Here is a 24,944-nt window from a genome sequence, read left to right on the forward strand (position 1 = left end):
GTGTAGAAATCTTGATGCAGATGAAACATGTGAATATAACGAATGAGGGAAGGCCTCTTCCTACAGCACAGATCTCATTAGACATTGCAATTTTATACTGTGTATAAAGATCAGAAAATACATCAGAGTTATTCTCTGAAATCCCATGATTGGTAGCCAAAGAAGGGTCTTTGTAATGGGGGAAACTAATTGTTTTAATCTCCTTTTTCAATTAATAACGATTAAGAGATTTTTAAAATCTGATTTTAAATTGTTTTTATTACTTAATTTTCCTCTTCATTCTCTTGTTTATTCCTAAATTCTTTGGCTTTCCATCTGTGTGATAAGTAATATGTTACATGTTATAATTTTCTTTTAAAATATTTGTAAATGTGTCTTAGGTCTCTATTTTGAGCTTGTCTTGCTAAATTGTGTTAGATGGATTTGAGGGGAAGTGAGGCCTTTTCAGAAAGCTGACCCCCCAGAAGAGTGCCATGGTTGGCTATAGTTCCAAAAAACCTCACCCCATTGTATCCTTGCTTAATCTTGCACAAACCACTTTACCACTTCAGCAGACTTTGTAATATATAGTTACTATTCTTAAGTGGAATGGGTTTCTATGACACATTAGGATATGTGTTCTATATGAGTGAGATAACAGTGTGAGATAACATAAATTTTAATCTTGTATTTGCAAATGTAAAAAGTAAAGACTTGGGGATAAGAATTTAGTATTTGGTTTAAAATTTTAAAGGAAAATATACCAATTAAACAGGTAAGTTTTAAAAGATTCTAATTTCAATTTTTCACATTAATTTTACACAGTCCAGATGAAGAGTTCATCTTCTAATGGCACATTTACATCCTCTAGAAATTAGTACAGTATTACTATAGTACTTAGAATAGTATTTCTAATAAATTATTTTCCCTAAATTCCAAAATGAGGAAAATCAGAATAAAAATAATTGCATGAATAATGTTAGTGTTTTTGAAACATGAGAGAAAATTGCCAAATTACATGAATTAAGTTGATTATCTTAGAATTATCTTATGTTGCTGCCCATCAAGCCCTAGCTGTGGGTAGAAGCCACAAAAATTAACCCCATGAATGTTAAATACTGACAGTCAATGAGAGCAAAGGAAGGATGAATTCTAGAGTGAATGAACAACATAGCACATGAAGTACACAATCTTATCTGAATGAAAAAACTCCCTGAAAATTGGAATATACCCAATTAAAATCAATGATCTTTGAGAAAATGAAACATATTACAAAAAGATCGAATATTGAAAAAATGTGAGAAATTGTACATCAACCAACCAAGAAAACATATCAAGGAGAAAAAATAATTAAGGAGAAGTGGATTTCCTAAAATCTATAACCCAAAAAAGAGTTTACCCATTATATTTTAAGAAATTTTAAAATTGGGGCAGCTAGATGGCACAGTGGATAGAGTACCAGCCCTGAATTCAGGAGGACTTGAGTTCAAATCTGCTCTCAGACACTTAACACTCCCTAACTGTGTGACCCTGGGCAAGTCACTTAACCCCAATTGCCTCACCAAAAAAAGAAAAGAAAAGAAAAGAAAAATTTAAAACTGCTAAGATCTCTTATAACCAGAATGCAAAACAGATATGAAAACAAACCACAGTTATCTTCTGAAATGCAACTGATATAAGCTTGGAAAGAGACTTTAATTGGGTTTCTTTTGCCCTGATATGTTTGATATTTTGTAACAGAATGAGTTAAAAGCATACACAGCCTTGACCAAAATTGCAGAAGGAAATAATTATAATGTGTAGGGTTTTTTTTTCTCGAAAAATTACATTTATATTTGTGTATGTATGTGCATTTAGGTGCTTATGTGTGAAGAAGACAAGAGCAAATAAGATTTCATAAGGCCAGAAAATTGACCTTAATATAAAAGGTGGAATTTAATACAAACACACATAAACTCTTATAGTTGTTTAAAACTGCAATTTCACAAATTTGAGATTAGAGCTAAATATAGAAACCACTGAAAGATACCTGATTTCTGGAAATCAGGAATAATTTGAAGAGCTAGTTCTGGACATTTAGAAAAGGAGGAGATTATACCATATGGCTCATGATGAAACATAATGCTAGTCACCTGACAGAGACGATGTTCCAGGAATTTAAATTGGAATATAGTTTTTTTGGAAGTGGTTGTTGGAAATATTGGCTATCCTTTACTACTTGTATTTATTCTGAGAGTTTTATTCTTCTCTATTCCAATTAAAGAAAAACTTAATTAGTTGTAAAAACAAAATACAAATAAAAAAGAAAAGGAAGATCAAATTTCAAAGAGCCAGAATAACTCTGTCAAGAAGAGGTTATATAAAAGTGAACTTATTTGCTAGGTTGACAAGATTACTAAATAGGTATAAATTGAATAATCAATTTCACTTGCTAAGTATTTACTATGTGTCGGGCACTTCAATAAGCATGAGTATATCCAAATAAAGTAAAAACTGAAGTCACTGCCTTCAAGGATCTCATTCTCTAATGTACTATAATTAATGTGAATATTACAAAGGTTTTTTTGTTAATTTTAGCAAAAGAACCAGGAAATTGTACACAGTAACAGGAATATAAATTTTAATCAATTGTGAAGACTTTGATACTCTGATTAATACAATGATTTACAATTCCAAAGGATTCATGATGAAAAATATATCCACTTTCAAAAAGAAAACAGAATCTCTGAGAGATTTATTTTCATTTTATTTTTATTTTACACAACATTGCAAACATGGAAATGTGTTTTACATAATTTCATATGTGTAATAGGAATTGTATATATTGCTTTTTTTAAATGAAAAAAAGGAGAAAAAGAAACGAAATTTGGAATGGGAAATTTTTTTAAAGACAACAATAAAAAATTAACAATATTGGAGAAAGCATTGGAATGGAGGGACACTATCCCCTGTCCTGAACTCCTGAGACCATGAGAGTATTATCTTTGTTTGAACTCTGTTTGCAGTCCGAATTATGTCACCACCTTTTCACTCCCTAACTCAGGTGGTATTTTCTTTTTCCAGTTGTGGGCACACATGCCCCCCAAATATGCCGCTTTAAACCTTATCCATCACCAAAGACTTTGATAACTTCACAAGCATACAACTTAAAGAAATACTGAATCCCTGTTAACTTTTCCCACCTATCTGGGAGTGGAATTTTTTAGTGTAATAAATGCATTTTTGTGGTTTTCTCCTATAAATATGTGTCCCTAAAAATGCTCAATTGCTGGCCAACTATAAATCCTCTTAAATTTACATTATTTTGGCTGTCCTGTATTTTCTCAGCTGGGTATTTCGGCATTTAGTAGTAGTATTTTGTAAAAGATATTGATGTGTAGGCAAGAATCTGCTACAAGAAATTGAAATCCCTTGAATAGTTCCAAAAGAAATTCTTAATAATTTAAATCAAATTAGAAAAAGATTTCTAGTGGATCTGTGTGTAGCCTTAGATACTGAACATATTACAAATTAATGAGAAATCATAGTTGGCATTCTTGTTGAGAAAAAAGATCTTGAATGATGATAATATTGCTGTCAATCTAAGAAGATAGAATGAAACAAAAATATATGTAAACTCTTATACAAGCTCAAAAATGTACTTTCACAAATATAAGACTGAGGCAGGATATAGGATCCAGTAAGATTTCCTCAAATTTATGTGGGAAATTCTGGAATGAATAATTAGAAAACTAATTCTAGATATCTAGAAAAGACAAATTATTCCAAATGATTTGCAATCAAACATATTACATTTTTCTGACAGGGAAATGATGGACCTAGAGTAAAAACTCAGACATAATTATGTTTGGAAATGGCAAATGGAGATATTTGAGAAACAGACCAGCAATCTTGAAAGTTTTAGGTATTCAAATGTACCACAGTTCAATTTAATTTAACAGGATGAAATGGCAAGCAAAAAGCTCTTGTGATTCTGGGCCATAGTAAAAAGTGCATAACTGAAGAATAAATATCCACAGTATGGTGCTCTTCTTTTTTTTTTTTTTTTCATAGTTATATATTTTTTATTATAACTTTTTTATTTACAAGACATATGCATGGGTAATTTTTTTTAGCATTGACCCTTGCAAAACCTTCTGTTCCAATTTTTCCCCTCATTTCTACCACCCCCTCCCCTAGATGGCAGGTAGACCAATACATGTTAAATATGTAAAATGCAATACATGTATACATATTTATACAGTTACCTTCCTGCACAAGAAAAAACAGATTTAGAAATAAAGTAAAAATAACCTGAGAAGGAACACAAAAATGCAAGCAAACAATAACAATAACAGAAGAAGTAGAAATGCTATGTTGTGGTCCACACTCATTTCCCATAGTTCTTTCCCTGGGTGTAGCTGGTTCTCTTCATAATTGAACAATTGGAACTGATTTGGTTCATCTCATTATTGAGGAGAGCAACTTCCATCAGAATTAATCATCATATAGTCTTGTTGTTAAAGCGTATAACGATCTCCTTGTTCTGCTCATTTCACTCAGCATCAGTTCATGTAAGTCTCTCCAGGCCTTTCTGAAATCATCCTGCTGGTCATTTCTTACAGAACAATAATATTCCATAACATTCATATATCACAGCCATTCTCCAATTGATGGGCATCTATCTGTAATGTGGTTGGTTTTCTGGAGGTCTTTGGACCAGCCTTGGTTTCAGCAGAGTAATCACCACAAGAAAAGTCCAAATTCTTTATTATCTCTTCATAGTCTAGTTTCCTTGCCTGGGGCCTGGGCCAGCTTTCTTCAGGTCCTCTGGAATATATCTTGGTTTCTGTGGGGGAGGCAGGAGGACTGCCAGGATGGTCTCTGTCTGAAGTCTGAACCAGTCTCTCAGGAGAGCTACCTGGCAGCTGACCAAAAATGGAATGTCTCTCTGAGTCCAAGAGCTGTGCTCCAGCCTCCAGCCACCATAAAGGTGGGTGATGAAATGAATCTGTTTGGCTGAGTTTATGCCAGCTTATATGCAGTATACGGAGTATAAACTAATCATTATATTATTAGGGAACTATTATTTGTTGTAAGATTAAATCAATCATACTGAACTAGAGAACTATTAATCACCATGCTAAACTAGATAACCATTATCTTATCAATTCCACTCAGCACCTTTTAAGAATGCTTGTTTCAAGTACAGAGTTCTGGCCCATAACAAGCATTCATTCACTTTCCGGTTTCCAGCCACTATAAAAAGGGCTGCCACAAACAGTTTTGCGCATGTGGGTCCCTTTCCCTGCTTTAATATCTCTTTGGGATATAAGCCCTGGAATAATACTGTTGGATCAAAGGGTATGCACAGTTTGATAACTTTTTCAGCATAATTCCAAATTGCTCTCCAGAATGGTTGGATGCATTCACAATTCCCTCAACAATCTATCAGTGTCCCAGTTTTCCCACATCCCCTCCAACATTCCACATTATCTTTTCCTGTCATCCTAGATAATCTGAGAGGTGTGTAATGATATCTCAGAGTTGGCTTAATTTGGATTTCTCATCAATAATGACTTGGCACATCATATGGCTAGAAATACTTTGCTTTTCTTTATCTGAAAATTGTCTGTTCATATCCTTTGAACATTTGTCAATTGGAGAATGGCTTGATTTCTTATTGATTAGAGTCAATTATCTATATATTTTGGAAATGAGGTCTTTATCAGAACTTTTGACTATAAAAATGTTTTCCAAGTTTATTGGTTCCCTTCTAATCTTGTCTGTGTTAGTTTTGTTTGTACAAAAACTTTTTAACTTGATATATTCAAAATTTTCTATTTTGTCATCAATGATGATCTCTAGTTCTTCTTTGGTCACAAATTCCTTCCTCCTCCACATATCTGAGAAGTAAACTATCCTAAGTTTTTCTAATGTATTTATAATCTCATTCTTTGTGCCTAGATCATGAACCCATTTTGACCTTATTTTGGTGTACATTGTTAAGTGTGGGTCAATGCCTAGTTTCTGCCACACCAATTTCCAATTTTCCCAGTAGTTTTTGTCAAATAGTGCATTCTTATCCCAAAACTTGGAGGTCTTTGGGTGTACAAACACTAGATTGCTAAAATTATTGACTATTTTATCCTATGAACCTAATTGATTCCACTGATCAACTAGTCTTTCACTTAGCCAATACTAAATGGTTTATGTGACCACTGCTTTATAATATAATTTTAGATTCTGGTACAGCTAACACATTTCATTTCTGTTTTCTTTTTTCTTTTTTTTTTTTTTTTTTGTCTTCATTAGTTCCTTTGAAAGTCTTGACCTTTTGCTCTTAAATTTTGTTGTTATTTTTTCTATGTCATTAAAATAGTTTTTTTGGGAGGCTGATTGGTAAACTAAATAAATAGATTCTTTTAGGTAGTATTGTCATCTTTATTATATTCACTCAACCTATCCAAGAGCAGTTAATAAATTTCCATTTAGTTAGAGCTGACTTTATTTGTGTGGAAAGTGTTTTGTAGTTTTCCTCATATAGTTCCAGACTTTCCCTTGGCAGATAGATTCCCTTATATTTTGTACTATTGGCTGTTATTTTAAATGGAATTTCTCTTCATATTTCTAGCTATTGGTATTTGTTGGTACTACATAAGAATGCTGATGATTTATGTGGATTTGTTTTGTATCCTGCAACATTGCACAAGTTGTAGATTATTTCTAATAGCTTTTTAGTAGAATTTCTGGAGTTCTCAAAGTATACCATCATATCATCTGCAAAGAGTGATAATTTGGTTTATTCATTACCTACTCTAATTCCTTTAATCTCTTTCTCAACTCTTATTGCCAAAGCTAGCATTTCTAATGCAACATTAAATAGTAATGGTGATAGTGGGCAACCTTTTTTCACACCTGATCTTACTGGAGATGGTTCCAGTTTTTCCCCTTTACATATGATGCTTACTGACAGCTTTAAATAGATGCTACTGACTATTTTAAGGAAAAGTCCATTTATTTCTATACTCTCAAGTGTTATTAATAAGAATGTATTCTGGGCCAGAACTCTGAAACAAGGATTCTTACAAGGTGTTAAGTCAGTGGAACTGATAAAGACAATAGTAATTCAGTACATGTACTTAATACTTAGTATAATTCTACAAGATTCACACCTATAATGAGAGAGCATATAAGCTCGAACAAACTCAATTTAGGTTCATTCAGAAGCCAGAGAATACAGAAGGCTGGAGGTTAAAGCATAAGCCCTTGGACTATTCATTCACTTCATCTCACACCGCCTTGATAGTAGTAGGCTATCCTCTTGCACTTCTTCCACTGAAGCCAAGACTCCAGAAGGCCTCCAAGAAAACTAGCCAAAGCCCCAGGAAAAAAGACAAGACTTTGAAAGAAATAATAAAGGATTTGGACTTTAACATCTGGCTGTATTTGTGGTGATTACACTGAAGTGTAACAAAGGCTGCTTGCAAAGACCCCAAGAAAACTGAAAAAAGAGAACATTACAGGAATGGATGTTGGATTTTATCAAATGCCTTTTCTGCATCTGTTGAGATGATCATATGTTTTTTGTTAATTTGGTTATTGATATAGTCAATTATGCTAATAGTTCTCCAAATACTGAACCAGCCCTGCATTCTTGGTATAAATCCGACTTCATCATGGTGTATTATCCTGGGGAAGATTTTCTGTAATCTTTTTGCTAATATTTTATTTAAGATTTTGCATCAATATTCATTAAGGAAATTGGTCTATAATTTTCTTTCTCTGTTTTCAGCCTTCTTGGTTTAGGTATCAGTACCATGTTTGTGTCATAAAAGGAATTTGGCAGAACTCCTTCATTCCCTATTTTCCCAAATAGTTTATATAACATTGGAGTTAATTGTTCTTTAAATGTTTGATAAAATTCATATATAAATCCATCTGATCCTGGGGATTTTTTTCTTAGGGTGTTGATTAATAGCTTGTTCTATTTCTTTTTCTGAAATGGAACTTAAGCAATTTACTTCCTCCTCTGTTAATCTGTGCAGCCTATATTTTTGAAGGTAGTCATCCATTTCGCTTAGGTTATCAAATGTATTGGCATAAAGTTGGGCAAAGTAACTCCTAATTATTGCTCTAATTTCCTCTTCATTAGTGGCGAGTTCTCCATTTTCATTTTTAAGACTAACAATTTGATTTTCCTCTTCCCTTTTTCTAATCAAATTTACCAAAGGTTTATCTATTTTGTTGTTTTTTTTTCATAAAACCAATTCTTAGTTTTATTTATTAATTCAATAGTTTTTTTTACTCTCAATTTTATTTCTCCTTTTAATTTTAGAATTTCAAGTTCAATATTTTATTGGAGGGGTTTAATTTGCTCTTTTTCTAGCTTTTTAAATTGCAAGCCAAATTCATTGATCTTCTCTTTCTCTATTTTATTCAAGTAAGCCTCTAGAGATATAAAATTTCTCCTTATTACCGCTTTGGCTGTAATCCCACAATTTTTGGTATGTTGTATCATTGTTGTCATTCTCTTGGATGAAATTATTATTTGTGTTTATGATTTGCTTTTTCACCCATTCATTCTTTAGGATGAGATTATTTAGTTTCAAATTACTTTTTGGTCTATTTTCCCCAAGCTTTTTCTTGAATGTAGTTTTTATTGAATCGTGATCTGAAAAGACTACACTTACTATTTTTTCCTTTCTCTATTTAATGCTGATGTGTTTATGTGCTAATATGTAGTCAGTTTTTGTATAGATTCCAAGAACTGCTAAGAAAAAAGTGTATTTCTTTCTGTCTCCATTCAGTTTTCTCCAAAGATGTATCGTACCTAACTTTTCTAATATTCTATTTACCTCTTTAATTTCTTTCCTATTTGTTTTGTGGTTTGATTTATCTAATTCTGAGAATGCAAGGTTGAGATCTCTCACTATTATAGTTTTGCTGTCTGTTTCTTCTTGCAGCTCTCTTAACTTTCCCTTTAGGAATTTAGATACTATACCACTTGGTACACTTATGTTTAGGACTTATATTACTTCATTATCTGTGCTATCCTTTAGCAAGATAAAATTTCCTTCCTTATGTCTTTTAATTAGATCAATTTTTGCTTTTGCTTCATCTGAGATAAGGATGGCTACCCCTGCTTCTTTTTTTTTTTTTTTTTTTTTTTTTTTTTTTTTTTTTTTTTTTTTTTACTTCACCCAATGCATAGTAGATTCTGCTCCAGCCTTTTTCCTTTACTCTTTATGTATCATCCTGTTTTAAAAGTGTTTCCTATAAATAACATATTGTAGGAGTTTGGCTTTTAATCTAGTCTACTATCTGCCTCCACTTTAAAAGAGATTTCATCTCATTCACATTTATGGTTTAAATTACTAATTCTGTATTTCCTGCCATCTTATCATCCCCAGATTATTTCTCTTTTTTTTTCCCTTAACCCCCTCTTCAGTAGTAAACACATGGGCACCACCTGCCTCACACAACTTTCCCTCTTTCAAATTCCTCCCTCCCCCTTAGAGTCCCTCCCCCATTCTTATACCTTTCCTTTATTATTTTTGTATTTCCTTCTCTTTAGCCTACCCATTTCCTTTTTCCTTTTCCTCTCCCAGTTTTTAATGAAATGAGAGAAGTTTTTGTGTAAACCAAATATTTCTAATATTTCCTCTTTGACCCAAATCTAATGGGAGTAAGATCACACAGTGTTCCTTTTCCTCCCTTAATTCTCTCAGATATGATAGGTTTCCTTTGCTTCTTCTTGGGATGTAATTTCCCTCTTTTTATCTCCACTTTTCCCTTTTTCTGATACAATCTGCTTTCTACTTCTAATTCCCCTTTTCATATTATAACAGTAAAATCAAATTATACATTCACTCTTTATGTATTCCAGTAACATAAATATAGTTGTCAAGAATTCTTCTTATCTTTTTATGCTTCTCTTGAGTCCTACATTTGGAGGTCAAAATTTTTGTTTAGTACTGGCTTTTTCATTAGAAATAAATGGAATTCCCCTGTTTCACTGAATATCCATCTTCCCTGGAAGAAAATGCTTAGCTTAGCTGGGAGTTTGTTCTTGGCTGCCTTCCAAGTTCTTTTGTCTTTCAGAATATCAGATTCCAGGTCCTTCAATCCTTTATTGTGGAAGCTGCTAGACACTGAGTGATCAATAAGGATCCTTAGGACTCCTTAGTATTTGAATTGTGGGTTTTTTTTTTTTTTTTTGGCTACTTGTAATATTTATTCCTTCGTCTGATGGTTCTGAAATTTAGCCACAATATTCCTTGGAGTTTTTATTTTGTGGTCTATTTCAGAAGGTGTTCGATGAATTCTTTCACTTACCTTCTGATTCTATTACATCTGAGCAGTTTTGTTTGATGATTTCCTTAAAAATATTGTCTGGGCTCTTTTTTTTCATCATGGTTTTCAGGGAACCCAATAATCCTTAGATTACCTCTCCTAGTTCTATTTTCCAGGTCTGTTATTTTTCCAAGTAGATATTTAACTATTTCCTATTTTTTCATTTTTTGGTTTTGCTTGAGTGATTCTTGATGTCTCAATGAATCATTCATTTCCATTTGTTCAATTCTGATTTTTAATGACTTATTTTCTTCATTAACTTTTTTTTTTACTTATTTTTGTATATGTCCAATTGTGTTTTTAAATGAGATACTAAAGAAGGGAAAGAGATCTGCATGTGCCAAAATGTTTGTGGCAGCACTGTTTGTAGTGGCTAGAAACTGGAAAACGAATGGATGTCCATCAGTTGGAGAACGGTTGGGTAAATTGTGGTATATGAGTGTTATGGAATATTATTTTTCTGTAAGAAATGACCAGCAGGATGAATACAGAGAGGCTTGGAGAGACTTAACATGAACAGATGCTAAGTGAAATGAGCAGAACCAGGAGATCATTATATACTTCAACAATGATACTGTATGAGGACTTATCGAAGTGGATTTCTTTCACAAAGAGAAGATCTAACTCAGTTTCAATTGATCAATGATGGACAGAAGCAGCTACACCCAAAGAAAAAACACTGGGAAATGAATGTAAAGTGTCTGCATTTTTGTTTTTCTTCCCGGGTTATTTTTACCTTCTGAATCCAATTCTTCCTGTGCAACAAGAGAACTGTTCAGTTCTGCACACATATATTGTATCTAGCATATACTGTGACATATTTAACATATATAGAACTGCTTGCCTGGGGGAGGGGGTGGAGGGAGGAAGGAGAAAAGTTGGAACAGAAGTGAGTGCAAGGGATAATGTTGTAAAAAATTGCCCAGACATGGGTTCTGTCAATAAAAAGTTATAATTATTAATAAATAAATAAATAAAATGGGAAAAAATAAAATAAAATCTATCACTTCCTAGCTGAAATTCCAAGTAAAGAAGAGGTTTTGAATGCCATTAGACTACTTTCCTGTGGTAAGGCAGTTGTGGTACCCTCATTACTTCTGGATCCACAGCTTGGAATGTGTACCCAAGGAATCAAAATACCTCCCATTTTCACTCTGCTCAGTACCTTGACTGGTCACAGATAATATTCTCTAACAAACCTCATTATGAAGGGTTCATGAGTTGTAGGCAGAAACTGTTCTTTTTTTCTCTGGTCTGCTATGTAGCTTATAGCAAAATCACCCACTTAGAGAGAAATTGCTATTAAATGTAAGCAGTCATATGATTACAGGATCATAATGTCATTGATTTAAAGTGAAAAAGGGAATTTAGTGGGCATCATATTTTACAGATTAGGTGAGATTTACAAGTTGGGGGGTCCAATGCTCATACAAAAGCTGACTGAAATTTTCTAGATTACATGGCAAAAGTTTTGATTTTCTTTTCAGGTTATTTTTACCTTATGTCAAAATCCAATTCTTCTTGTGCAGCAGAATAACTATGGATATGCATACATATCTTGTATTTAACACATACTTTAACATATTTAACATTTATTGGTCTACCTGCCATCTAGGGGAGGGGGTGGGGAAAAGGAGGGGAAAAGTTGGAATAGAAGGGGTATATCTATTATGGTTCAGGTGAAGTCAAAAAAGCAGGGGTAGCTATCCTTATCTCAGATCAAGCAAAAGCAAAAATTGATCTAACTAAAAGATATAAGGAAAGAAACTATATCTTTTTTTTAATACCTTTTTATTTACAAGTTATATGCATGGGTAATTTTACAGCATTGACAATTGCCAAACCTTTTGTTCCGATTTTTCCCCTCCTTCCCCCCACCCCCTCCCCTGGATGGCAGGATGACCAGTAGATGTTAAATATATTAAAGTATAAATTAGATACACAATAAGTATACATGACCAAACCGTTATTTTGCTGTACAAAAAGAATCGGACTCTGAAATATTGTACAATTAGCCTGTGAAGGAAATCCAAAATGCAGGCAGGCAAAAATATAGGGATTGGGAATTCAATGTAATGGCTCTTAATCATCTCTCAGAGTTCTTTTGCTGGGTGTAGTTGGTTCTGTTCATTACTGCTCTATTGGAACTGATTTGGTTCATCTCATTGCTGAAGATGGCCAGGTCCATCAGAATTGATCATCATATAGTATTGTTGTTGAAGTATATAATGATCTTCTGGCCCTGCTCGTTTCACTTGGCATCAGTTCATGTAAGTTTCTTCAGGCCTTTCTGAAATCATCCTGCTGGTCATTTCTTACTGAACAATAATATTCCATAATATTCATATGCCACAATTTATTCAGCCATTCTTCAATTGATGGGCATCTATTCAGTTTCCGGTTTCTGACCACTACAAAGAGGGCTGCCAAAAACACTCGTGCACATACAGGTCCCTTTCCCTACTTTATGATCTCTTTGGGATATAAGCCCAGTAGTAACACTACTGGATCAAAGGGTATGTACAGTTTGATAACTTGTTGAGCATAGTTCCAAATTGCTCTCCAGAATTGTTGGATGTATTCACAATTCCACCAACAATGTATTAGTGTCCTTGTTGGGAAACTATATCTTGCTAAAAGGTAGCATAGACAATGAAGCAATATCAATACTAAACATATATGCACCAAGTGGTATAGCATCTAGCTTCCTAACGGAGAAGTTCAGAGAATTGCAAGAAGAAATAGGCAGCAAAACTATAATAGTGGGAGATCTCAACCTTGCCCTCTCAGAATTAGATAAATCAAACCACAAAACAAATAAGAAAGAAATTAAAGAGGTAAATAGAATATTAGAAAAATTAGGTATGATTGATCTTTTGAGAAAACTGAATAGAGACAGAAAGGAGTATATTTTCTTCTCAGGAGTTCATGGAACCTATACAAAAATTGACCATATACTATGACATAAAGACCTCAAAATTAAATGCAGGAAAGCACAAATAGTAAATGCTTTCTTTTCAGATCACAATGCAATAAAAAAAACTTTAGGGGTAAATAGACCAAAAAGTAATTGGAAACTAAATAATCTCATCTTAAAGAATGATGGGGTGAAACAGCAAATTATAGACACAATTAATGATTTCACTCAAGATAATGACAATGATGAGACATCATATCAAAATTTGTGGGATTACAGCCAAAGCAGTAATAAGGGAGAATTTTATATCTTTAGAGGCTTACTTGAGTAAAATAGAGGAGAAGATAAATGAATTGGGCTTGCATCTTTAAAAGCTAGAAAAATACCAAATTAAAAAACCCCAATCAAATACTAAACTTGAAATTCTAAAATTAAATGGAGAAATAAAATTGAAAATAAAAAAAACTATTGAATTAATAAATAAAACTAAGAATTGGTTTTATGAAAAAACCAACAAAATAGATAAACCTTTGGTAAATTTGATTAGAAAAAGGGAAGAGGAAAATCATATTGTTAGTCTTAACTAACTGATGAACTCGCCACTAATGAAGAGGAAATTAGAGCAAAAATTAGGAGTTACTTTGCCCAACTTTATGCCAATACGTTTGATAACCTTAGTGAAATGGATGCCTACCTTCAAAAATATAGGCTGCACAGATTAACAGAGAAGGAAGTAAGTTGCTTAAATAGTCCCATTTCAGAAAAAGAAATACAAAAAGCTATTAATCAACTTCCTAAGGAAAAAAATCCCCAGGACCAGATGGATTTACATGTGAATTTTACCAAACATTTAAAGAACAATTACCCCCAGTGCTATGCAAACTATTTGGGAAAATAGGGAATGAAGGAGTCCTACCAAATTCCTTTTATGACACTGACGTGGTAATGATACCTAAACCACATAGGTTAAAAACAGAGAAAGAAAATTATAATCCAATCTCCCTAATGAATATTGATGCTAAAATCTTAAATAAGATATTAGCAGAAAGATTACAGAAAATCATCCCCAGGATAATAGACCATCACCAAGTAGGATTTACACCAGGGATTCAGGCCTGGTTCAATATTAGGAAAACTGTTAGTATAATTGACCATATTAATAGCCAAATTAACAAAGAACATATGATCATCTCAATAGATGCAAAAAAATCATTTGATAAAATCCTACATCCATTCCTATTAAAAACACTTTAGAGTATAGGAATAAATGGACTTTTCCTTAAAATAATCAGTAGCATCTATTTATAGCAATTGGTAAGCATCATATGTAATGGGGATAAGCTGGAACCATTCCCAGTAAGATCAGGAGTGAAACAAGGTTGCCTACTCTCACAATTACTATTCAATATTGTATTAGAAATGCTAGCTTTGGCAATAAGAGTTGAGAAAGAGATTAAAGGAATTAGAGTAGGTAATGAGGAAACCAAACTATGCCTCTTTGCTGATGATATGGTGGTATACTTAGAGAACCCCAGAGATTCTACTAAAAAGCTATTAGAAATAATCCACAACTTTAGCAAATTTGCAGGATACAAAATAAACCCACATAAATCCTCAGAATTCTTATATATTACTAACAAAATCCAACAGTTAGAGTTATAAAGAGAAATTTCATTTAAAGTAACTACTGATAGTATAAAATATTTAGGAATCTATCTGCCAAGGGCAAATCAGGAACTATATGAGCAAAACTACAAAACACTTTCCACACAAATAAAGTCAGATCTAACCAATTGGAAAAATATTAAATGCTCTTGGATAGGGTGAGAAAATATAATAAAGATGACAATACTACCTAAACTAATCTATTTATTTAGCGCTATACCAATCAGACTCCCAAAAATTATTTTAATGAACTAGAAAAAATAACAACAAAGTTCATATGGAAAAACAAAAGGTCAAAAATTTCAAGGGAATTAATGAAAAAAAAATCAAATGAAGGTGGCCTAGCTGTACCAAATCTAAAATTATATTATAAAGCAGCAGTTACCAAAATCATTTGGTACTGGCTAAGAAATAGACTAGTTGATTGGTGGAATACGTTAAGTTCAAAGGACAAAGCAGTCAATAACTTTAATAAGGTAGTGTTTGACAAACCGAAAGACCCCAGTTTTTGGGATAAGAACTCGTTGTTTGACAAAAATTGCTGGGAAAATTGGAAATTAGTATGGCAGAAACTAGGCATTGACCCACACTTAACACCATATACCAAGATAAGGTCAAAATGGGTTCATGACCTAGGCATAAAGAATGAGATTATAAATAAATTAGAAAAATATAGGATAGTTTACCTCTCAGACCTGTGGAAGAGGAAGGAATTTATGACGAAAGAACAATTAGAGATCATTATTGATCACAAAATAGAAAATTTTGATTATATCAAATTGAAAAGTTCTTGTACAAACAAAACTAATGCAGACAAGATTAGAAGGGAAGCAACAAATTGGAAAAACATTTTTACAGTAAAAGGTTCTGCTAAAGGCCTCATTTCCAAAATATATAGAGAATTAACTCTTATTTATAAGAAATCAAGCCATTCTCCAATTGATAAATGGTGAAAGAATATGAGCACACAATTCTCAAAGAAATTAAAACTATTTCTAGCCATATGAAAAGATGTTCCATGTTATTATTAATCAGAGAAATGTAAATTATTACAACTCTGAGATACCACTACACAGCTGTCAGAATGGCTAGAATGACAGGGAAAGATAATGCAGAATGTTGGAGGGGATGTGGGAAAACTGGGACACTGATACATTATTGGAGGAATTGTGAATTACATCTAATCATTCTGGAGAGCAGTTTGGAACTATGCTCAAAAAGTTATCAAATTGTGCATACCCTTTGATCCAGCAGTGTTTCTACTGGGCTTATATCCCAAAGAGATTTTAAAGAAGAGAAAAACACCTGTATGTGCAAGAATGTTTGTGGCAGCCGTCTTTGTAGTGGCCAGAAACTGGAAAATGAGTGTATACCCATCAATTGGAGAATGGCTGAATAAATTGTGGTTTATGAATATTATGGAATATTATTGTTTGGTAAGAAATGACCAGCAGGATGATTTCAGAAAGGCCTGGAAAGACTTACAGGAACTGATACTGAGTGAAATGAGCAGGACCAGGAGATCATTATATACTTCATTAACAATACTATATGATGATCATTTCTGATGGACGTGGCCCTCTTCAACAATGAGATGAACCAAATCAGTTCCAATAGAGCATTAATGAACTGAGCCAGCTACACCCAGTGAAAGAACTCTGGGAGATGACTATGAGCCACTACAAAGAATTCTTAATCTTTCTATTTTTGTCTCTCTGCATTTTTTATTTCTTTCACAGGCTAATTATACACTATTTCAAAGTCTGATTCTTTATGTACACCAAAATAACATTTGGACATGTATACATATATTGTATTTAACTTATACTTCAACACATTTAACAAGTATTGGTCAACCTGCCATCTGGGGGAGCAGGTGGAGGGAATGAGGGGAAAAATTGGAACAAAAGGTGTTGCAATTATCAATGATGAAAAAATACCCATGCATATGTCTTGTAAATAAAATGCTATACTATAATAAGAGAAAAAAAATTAAGCATCCAGAGTTCATCAGTATTGTTCCTCAATATGGCATGCTTGCCTTTCTGGACAATGGACAATGGTCTTTAGCTTTCCCAGTCACCAGTACAATGAAACAAGGCTGTGTGCTTGCTCCCAGGCTTTTCAGCCTGATATTTTCAAACCCCTAGAAGGAGGACAAACATAGCATCAAAGTCAGCTACCACACTGATGGTAAATTCTTCTACTTGAAAAGGCAAAAGTCAAAACTAAAGGGAATATTGCCTGATTTTTTGTTTGCAGATGATTGTGCCTCAGTGCAGCCTCTGAAGCTGAGATGCAACAAAGGATGGATCGATTCTCTGCTGCTCCTGCTGATTTTGGCCCAACAATTAACACCAAGAAAACCCAGGACTTCCATCAGCCAGCACCACCCCAGCCATCTGTGGAACCTTGGTTACAGCAAGTGGAGAAGTTCTGAATGCTGTGGATGAGTTCACTTGTGTTGGCAGTATATTTTCCAAGAAGGTCACATTGATAATGAAGTTGACACATGGATTGCCAGAGATAGGTTGTGAGGCTTCAAAGGAAAGTGGGGGACAGGAGAAGTATTAGACTGACTACTAAACAGAAACTACAGAGCCTTTGTCTTGACCTCATGGTTGTATGCCTGCGAAACCTGGACAATACACCAGTGCCACTCTGGGAAACTGAATTGTTTCCATATAAATTTTCTTTGAAAGATTTTGAAGATCTCCTGATAGGATAAAGGACCAAATACTAAGGTCCTTTCTTGAACTAAATTGTAACACCCTCACACTCTCTTGCAGAGGGCAAAACTCCAATGGGCTGAGCACACTCTTTGAATGCCAAATGTTTGCTTGCCAGAAAGATAGTGTTATAGAGAACTCACACAGGGCAAGTGATCTGGCTACAAGGTGGTCAGAAAGAGCAATACAAAGACATCCTCAAGGTCTCTCTGAAGAACTTTAGAATTGATTGTATGAATTAGGAAACACTGGCACAGGACCGCCCAGCATGGCATACCCTCCTTAGGAAAGGTGCTGTGCTCTATGAGAAGTCTATTAATGTAAAACTTCCTAAAGGTTCTGGTTTTTTCTATTTCAGCTCTTGCCTCTACCAGATCAAAATTTTACTTAATTTTCTAAATCTGGAATCATATCACACTCTCAGGATCATTTTCTAGATTAGCATTTTTTATACTGTGGTTTCCCCAAATCCCACTATAAGATTAGAAATATAATAATATAAATAAGGTTTTCGTTTTAAACCATGAAGAAAAATTGCCAGTGAAACGACATCAATGAATTCCTGAATTCTCTTTCATAATAAAATCTTCATCATTTTGACCAAATTTCTAGTGATCTCCCTGTAGAGGCTCAAACATCCCCATTACTATAATGGGAGAACAAGTCTTTGTTTAAGTGAGCCCTCATTCTAATTTAGATTAGGAGAAAATCCAATCCAATCTGGATTAACACTTGAAGGGAAGGGAAGGGAAGGGAATAGAATCCCAGATGTTCCCAAAGTCTAGTTGCAGTCAGGACCTCAAATATGGGACCGACTTCTTTCTGTTTAGCTGCTGCCCAGGTTTTATCCTGCCACCCTTTCAGCTCCAGAGAAGGAGTGAGCCCGAAACCTAGAAACTAGGGGTTGGGGGGAGGGAGATCCGGCTGAATAGCCGAGTGGGTGGTGACGCAGGTGGAATATGAGCCCTTGGGGTGGAGTTTGGAAGCCTGGGAGGAGTCCGGGGCGGACGTTGGGCCTCTCCAGTGGTGAAGACATTTCACGTGATGGAGGGCGGGGTTTGAGGCGGGGAAGCAGCTCGGGCATGAGATCCTGTGCTTGGGCGTCTTAGAAGGAGACAGCTCATTTTGGGAAGGCTCAGGGGTTGACTTGAGAACCCTTGAGCCCAGGACAATCTCCTCGGAGGTTGGCTAAAAACTGGCCTGGTTTGAGATCTCTCTGCCTTCCGAAGGAGCTTGTAGGTGCAGGTCCCAGGTAGGTCCGTCCACCTCCCGGCATATCTACCCCCACTTTGCCCACCTCTGAGGGCTTTTCCTTTGGCCTTTTCTTTGCTAATGGGGATCATCTCTTCCAAAACGCCAGAACGTGCTGCTCCACCAGACTCGGCTATCCGGACAAGCCCTCCCCCAACCCTCCCCCAACTTTTTCGCCATCCCTTCTTTTCCCTTATTACTTCGCAAACCAGACGTTACCTCCCCGGATTTATCACCGATTCACATTTTCCCAATTTCAGCCCCCAGGAGGACCCAGGAGTCCTGCCTTCCTGGATCCCGATTAGAAACGTGGTGCTTCTGCCTTGACTTAGGCCCTGATAGATTCCAAGGTTCTGTTTCCCTGGAGGACCCCTCGGACGTTTCCCAAACCCCTCTTGATCAGACCCCAGGCCATAGCTCCCTGTGTCCAGGGATCCCTTTAGAATTCACCAAAATCTAAGCTCTTGGAGGAAGGCCAACCTCCCAGCTCCTGGAAACCTGAGGGCACAGTCATCTCTTTCCGGACCGGAAGCCTTCTGCCCCCCAGTGTCTCCCAATCTCCTTACCCTGAGCTGTCAAAAATTTCTGTCTCCCCAGATCTTACCTGGGCCTCCCTTTCCCCCGCCTTCAATCTCTTAAAGCCCTGGAAACTTCCCTTCTCCACCCCTCCCCCCAAGGTTGACTTGGCCTTTCCCAGCTCTCCTGGTGCCATCCTTCCATCCCCAAGGGGTTTATTACGTAATTAACAAGGCTTCAACCCTTTGTGATGCCCATTGTTTCCTCCTGAATTCAGAGAGGGAAGGACCATGTTACCAACTTCCACCGCCCTCCTCCCACTAGAGTTATAATGATAACATTTTCCTCATATAAAGTTAAAAATGAGGGATTGGAATTAGTTTTCCTTTTTTCTGAATCTTTTATATTAAATTTTCCATTAAGTTCTGCTCTTTTTTTTAAAATACACAAAGTTTTTTCAGTTTGAAAATGTCTATTCTCCCCTCATTCCATATTCCAATTTCTGAAGTAAATTATTGAGGAAACTCCAAGGTCTTTTGTTCTTTGAAATTTAATGTAATAAAAACCTATGGTCTTTTAAGTAAAAGGTTGCATTTTGAAACCAATTATTTCCTCAGTATTTTATTCTTCGTATTTTCTGTTTTCAATTAATTTTCCCAATTAAGAGTTTTGAGGCTTTGCTGGGAATTTTAAAGTTTTCCTCCCGGATCTTTCAGTTGGTGAATAGGAAATTTTTTTTCCCCTTTACCCTCTTATTTTTAGAACTTCAAACAATTTTCTTTTCCAACTTGAAATACTTATCCAGATTCTTTTTAAAAATAATAACTTTTGGGTAGTTCAACAAGTCTTATATTGTCTCTCCTTAATCTTTCTCCAGTTTTCCTAATGAGATTTTAGATTCTTTGTATTTTTTCTTTTATTTTAAAAACATTTTTTATTAAAAGCTTTTTACAAAACAAATGCATTGGTAATTTTTCAGCAGTGACCCTTGCAAAACTTTCTATTCCAAGGATTTCCCTCCTTCCTTTCACCTCTCCACTAGATGGCACATAGTCCAATTCATGTTAAATGTTAAAATACATGTTAAATCCAATTCCCAAATAAAATTATTTATACAAGTTATCCTTACAAGAAAATTCCCGTATAAAGGGAAAAAAACCTGAGAAATGAAAAAAAATCAAGCAAAACAACAGAAAAAGGGAACACTCAGTCCCCCAAGTTCTCACAGTCCTCTCTCTGGAGATGGGCTCTCTTCATCACTGAAAAAAATGGAATTGGTTTAACATCTCATTGGAAGGAGCATCCATCAAAATTGATCATTATATTCTTGTTGCCATTATAATGATTCCGGTTCTCCCTTTTCACTTAGCAGCAATTCATATAAGTTTCTTAAGCCTCTCAAAATCATTCTATTGGTCATTTCACAGGGAAAATTAAATTCCATAACATTATATATCATAATTTATTCAATCATTCTCTAGTTGCCCAAATTTGATAATCTAAAATGGTTAGAGGAAATCACAAAAAAAAGATTGTCCGGTTAATAGAAGGAAATAAATTTTTAAATAGTCCCATTTTAGAAAAGGAAATAGAAAAGTTTATTAATCAACCCCTAAGAAAAAAAAACCCAGGGCCAGATGGATTTAATGTAATTCCCAAAAACATTCAAAAAATTAATTCCCAATAGGGAAAAACTATTTAAAAAAATAGGGAAAAGGGAATAATACCAAATTTTCTTTTATATTACAGAATTGGTTGATTGCTAAACCAAGGGGGTGAAAAAGAGAAAAGAAAAAATATAGACCAATTTCCCCAATAAATATTGATGCAAAATCTTAAATAAAATATTAAACCTAAAGTCATCCCGGGACTAATACACCATGACCAAGAAGGATTTATACCAGGAGTAAGGGTAGTTCCAATTTTAGGAAAACTTCAACATAATCAACTATTCTTCTATTGTTTTAAGTTTAATTACTTTGTTTGGGGTTCATAAAATTGATTCCTCTTGTTCAATTCTTTATTTCTCAAAGACTTTTAAAACTACTTTCCAATTGATTAACTTTTCATAGTTTTTGGATTTGCTTTCATCTCCCTCCCCTCCTGCCCTTTAAATATTTACTTGATTCTCTTATGTGATTTTTGAATTCCTTTTATATTTTTCCAAGCATTTTTTTGGGCTTGTATACCTTTGATATTACCTTTGGGACAAATTGGCTTTTTTTTTTTTAACCTAAAAGATTCAACTCCAGATCTTTCTTTCCTTTCCAAAGTAAGCTTTGGTTCTTTTTTCTTTCTTACTCATCCTGAATTTTCATTTGGTTTTATTTTTGTTTTTAACAGCTTATAATAATGATCACTATTTAGTCAAGTTTGAATTTTATTTCTGGTTAATTGTACCTTTCCTCCAGTTCCTCCCTGACTTTCGTTCTGAATTCTCTCCAGGGGCTCAAACTCAGTAACAGTTCTCACCTAAGTCACATGCAAGGTTTGTCAACTGCTGCCCTGGAAATGTTTTTGCTCCCTAAAATATTGCACTTTCCTACCAAGTGCTCATTCCTCCTTGTCCACAAGCCACAGCCCAGATAATGTCTGGCCAGCATTGCTAGCTCTGACTAGGATCTTTCAAATCTTGCCCTGCTCGGTTTTCAAGGTGAAAATTTTTTGAAAATGTTTTTACATTTTTGCCCCATAAAACTTTTTGCAAAATTCTTTTCTTGGAATGAGGAGGAAAAAGGAGGAGAAAATTTGAACTCAAAAAAATTTTTTTCCCTCTGAGGTTGGGTTAAATGACTTGCCAAGGGTCAACAGAGCTGGAAAGTGTTAAGTTTCTAAGATCACATTTGGAACTCGGCTATCCATTTCTGCTTTATCTACTGCCCACTTAGCTACCCTCAAAAAATTTTTTGAAATGTTAAAAATTGTCTTTACATTGTATTTCAAGAAAGAAAGTAATATTCAATATTTTTTTAAAAATTTGAGGTAATCAGCCTCAAGGCCTTCTTGTTCAAACTGTCTTTAGACATCTTGAAACTGTCTGATTTGAGAAATATCTTACAATGAAGATGTAAGACAATTATTTGAAAGGCAAAAGTGCTGGTTTCTCCAAGGTTTCCTTCTTGGTTGATTTTCCTATAAATGTTTTTGGTTTTATAAGGAAAGGAAGGGACTTCCTTTGGCTTCTAATTTTTGTCTCCATTTTAGGGAAGCTTTAACTCAAAATAAATCCAAATTTTTTTTACTTTAGTATTTTTTATTTTTAAATACATGCAAATATAGTTTTCTACTTGCCATTTCAAACCGGTTCCAAAAGTTTTTCCCCAAATCACAGCATTAATGTCCTTTCATATAATATCATCTATTTTCCAAGTGATAAGAGAAATTTATTTTCCCATTTCCCACAACAGCCATGGCAGGTGGGAGGTCTATTAGTTTTGATTGTATGAAAAAGAACAGAAGAAGACAAAGGTTAGTGACTTGCCAAAGTGCCGAAGTGGCCAACCAAATCTTTTCTGACCCAGGAATCATGCTCTTTCCATTGTGCCTCCTGGGTTGTAGAAAGTAACTGTTGCATCATAATGGAAACTTCAAATAAGGGAGATAAATTGGATAAGAGACTTTTAGTAAAGTTCAAGTATCTGCGAGTGGAATGAATGGAAGTTTAGGTGGGCTGAAGAGTGGGGTTCAGGCCACTTTTAATCAGTTAAAACCTGTTGATCTCATTCCTTTTTTCCCACTTTTAGTTTTTTATCTAAAGAAAGGAGGGTAAGGGGAAATGAGGAAGTATCAAGGATATCATTTGGAGAAAATTTAGAATTTTTTATAATAAAATGTCATGGGGTGATACACGTTTAATACAGAGGAAGGTAGCCCAAACATTAGAAAGCAGAACCTGATATCTGCAAAAAAACACCTTGACAAAAGATTCAATGGCCTTAAATGAAAAAGATCAAAGTTCCTTAAAACCTTTTGGGCTTTCCCTTAACTCCACTCTACGGTATCTCTTAACTCAATGCTAATCAGTAGACCTATAAACTAAAAAGGTTATATGGCCCATATACACAACAATGAAATTTTCCAGGATTTTGTTACCAAAGAATTGGGGGGGGGGCAGGGGAATCTTAACTAGATGGTGCAATTGGGTAGACCACCACCCCAAAATCAGGAGGACCTGGTCTCAAATATTAACACTTCCCAAAGCTGTGTGATTTTGGGAAGTCAAATTTAACCCAGTTGTCTCAGAAGGGATAAAAAAAGATTCAGAAAGAAAAGATGGCACCCATATGTTGGTAAATACATCCACAATGATGATCTAGAAATATAATGGAAGGTTATGGAGAGATAAGAAAGGCACAGTGTCAGAAAACCTTGGGAAAGTTGTCTGAATTGATTCAGAGAAAAGTGAGCAGAATCAGGGGAACAGTTTGTAGTGTAGCAACACTGAACAATATGGTGGAACCATAACTCCAAAGCAGTAGTTCCCTAAAGTTTTGTTTTTAGAACTCCTTTCACGAACAAAAAATTAGTGTTGTGAAGCTCCCTAAGTCATTCACTTTCCTACTCATAATATTCTTTCCCATTTATGTATTAAGTATTTACATGAATACGCCAGGATAACATTTGCTTTCATATAATAGAAATCCTTGACATGATTCCACATCAGCTAATTTAATAATAATAGTACTATTTAATTGTAATATTTTACTAGCATTTCTATATACTGGCTCTAAAGTTATCAAATATGAAGCAATTACATCAGTAAAGCAATTAAATTCATATAGCATGTTTTGCTAAGCATTTACAATAATATCTATTATTTCTCTTGACAAATCAGAAAATTGAGCAGAGACAGAATAGTTTGCCATAAATTTCATAGCTAAGAAATATCCACAATTGAGGCAGAAAATGCAGAGACTGCCTGTTTTTTTCACCTCACACTGCCATGCTGGGTACAGCCAGAGGTATCTGAATTCTTCCCAGGCAGTTCCTGGACACAGCCTGCTGAATGCTGGGGTGCCAGGATATCCCTTTGGTAGTTTCAGGTGCCAGGGCTCGGGGAGTGCTGACCATGGAGCCTGACCCCCACATCCTCATTCCCCAAGCTGGGGATATCTGGACAAGGTTGTGTGTGGTCCCCACAGTTTTGCTTCCCTTATTCCTGCAGGTGAGGCAGAATTTCAATTTCCCTTTAATTCTGTCATGAGAAGAGTGAACTGTTAGAGACTTGAGCTATACTGATCTTGCTAACAATCCCCCAAACTGAGATGTTTCAGGAATAATATTTTGGTTGCAATTTTAAAGTAGCACACAGAACAAACATGAAACAGACATTCTGCACAGAGACACAGACACAAAATACCATGAAAGAGGACTGGCCCATCTTTGTCAAAAGCTACCCTAAAGCACTTCTGCCTTCTCTGGCATCCCAGGTAAGAGACCCCAAAAGTTTGGGGTCCCAGAATGGTGTTGTGCGGTCTCTCAAAAGAATTTACAGACTTGAATCCATCTCTTATCCGAGGGAGAAAGCTTTATTGTAATAGTAACACCATTAC

At 34.9% G+C, this 24,944-nt stretch overlaps 1 protein-coding gene across 1 annotated transcript in view; it reads left to right on the forward strand.

Moving 5' to 3' along the window:
• The window catches only part of LOC116423051 (zinc finger protein 260-like), a 168,179-nt gene that overhangs the window by 19,882 nt on the left and 123,353 nt on the right, over positions 1 to 24,944 (forward strand). The window lies entirely within an intron of this gene.

This window comes from Sarcophilus harrisii, chromosome 3 (assembly GCF_902635505.1).
Source record: "Sarcophilus harrisii chromosome 3, mSarHar1.11, whole genome shotgun sequence".
Taxonomy (NCBI): domain Eukaryota; kingdom Metazoa; phylum Chordata; class Mammalia; order Dasyuromorphia; family Dasyuridae; genus Sarcophilus; species Sarcophilus harrisii.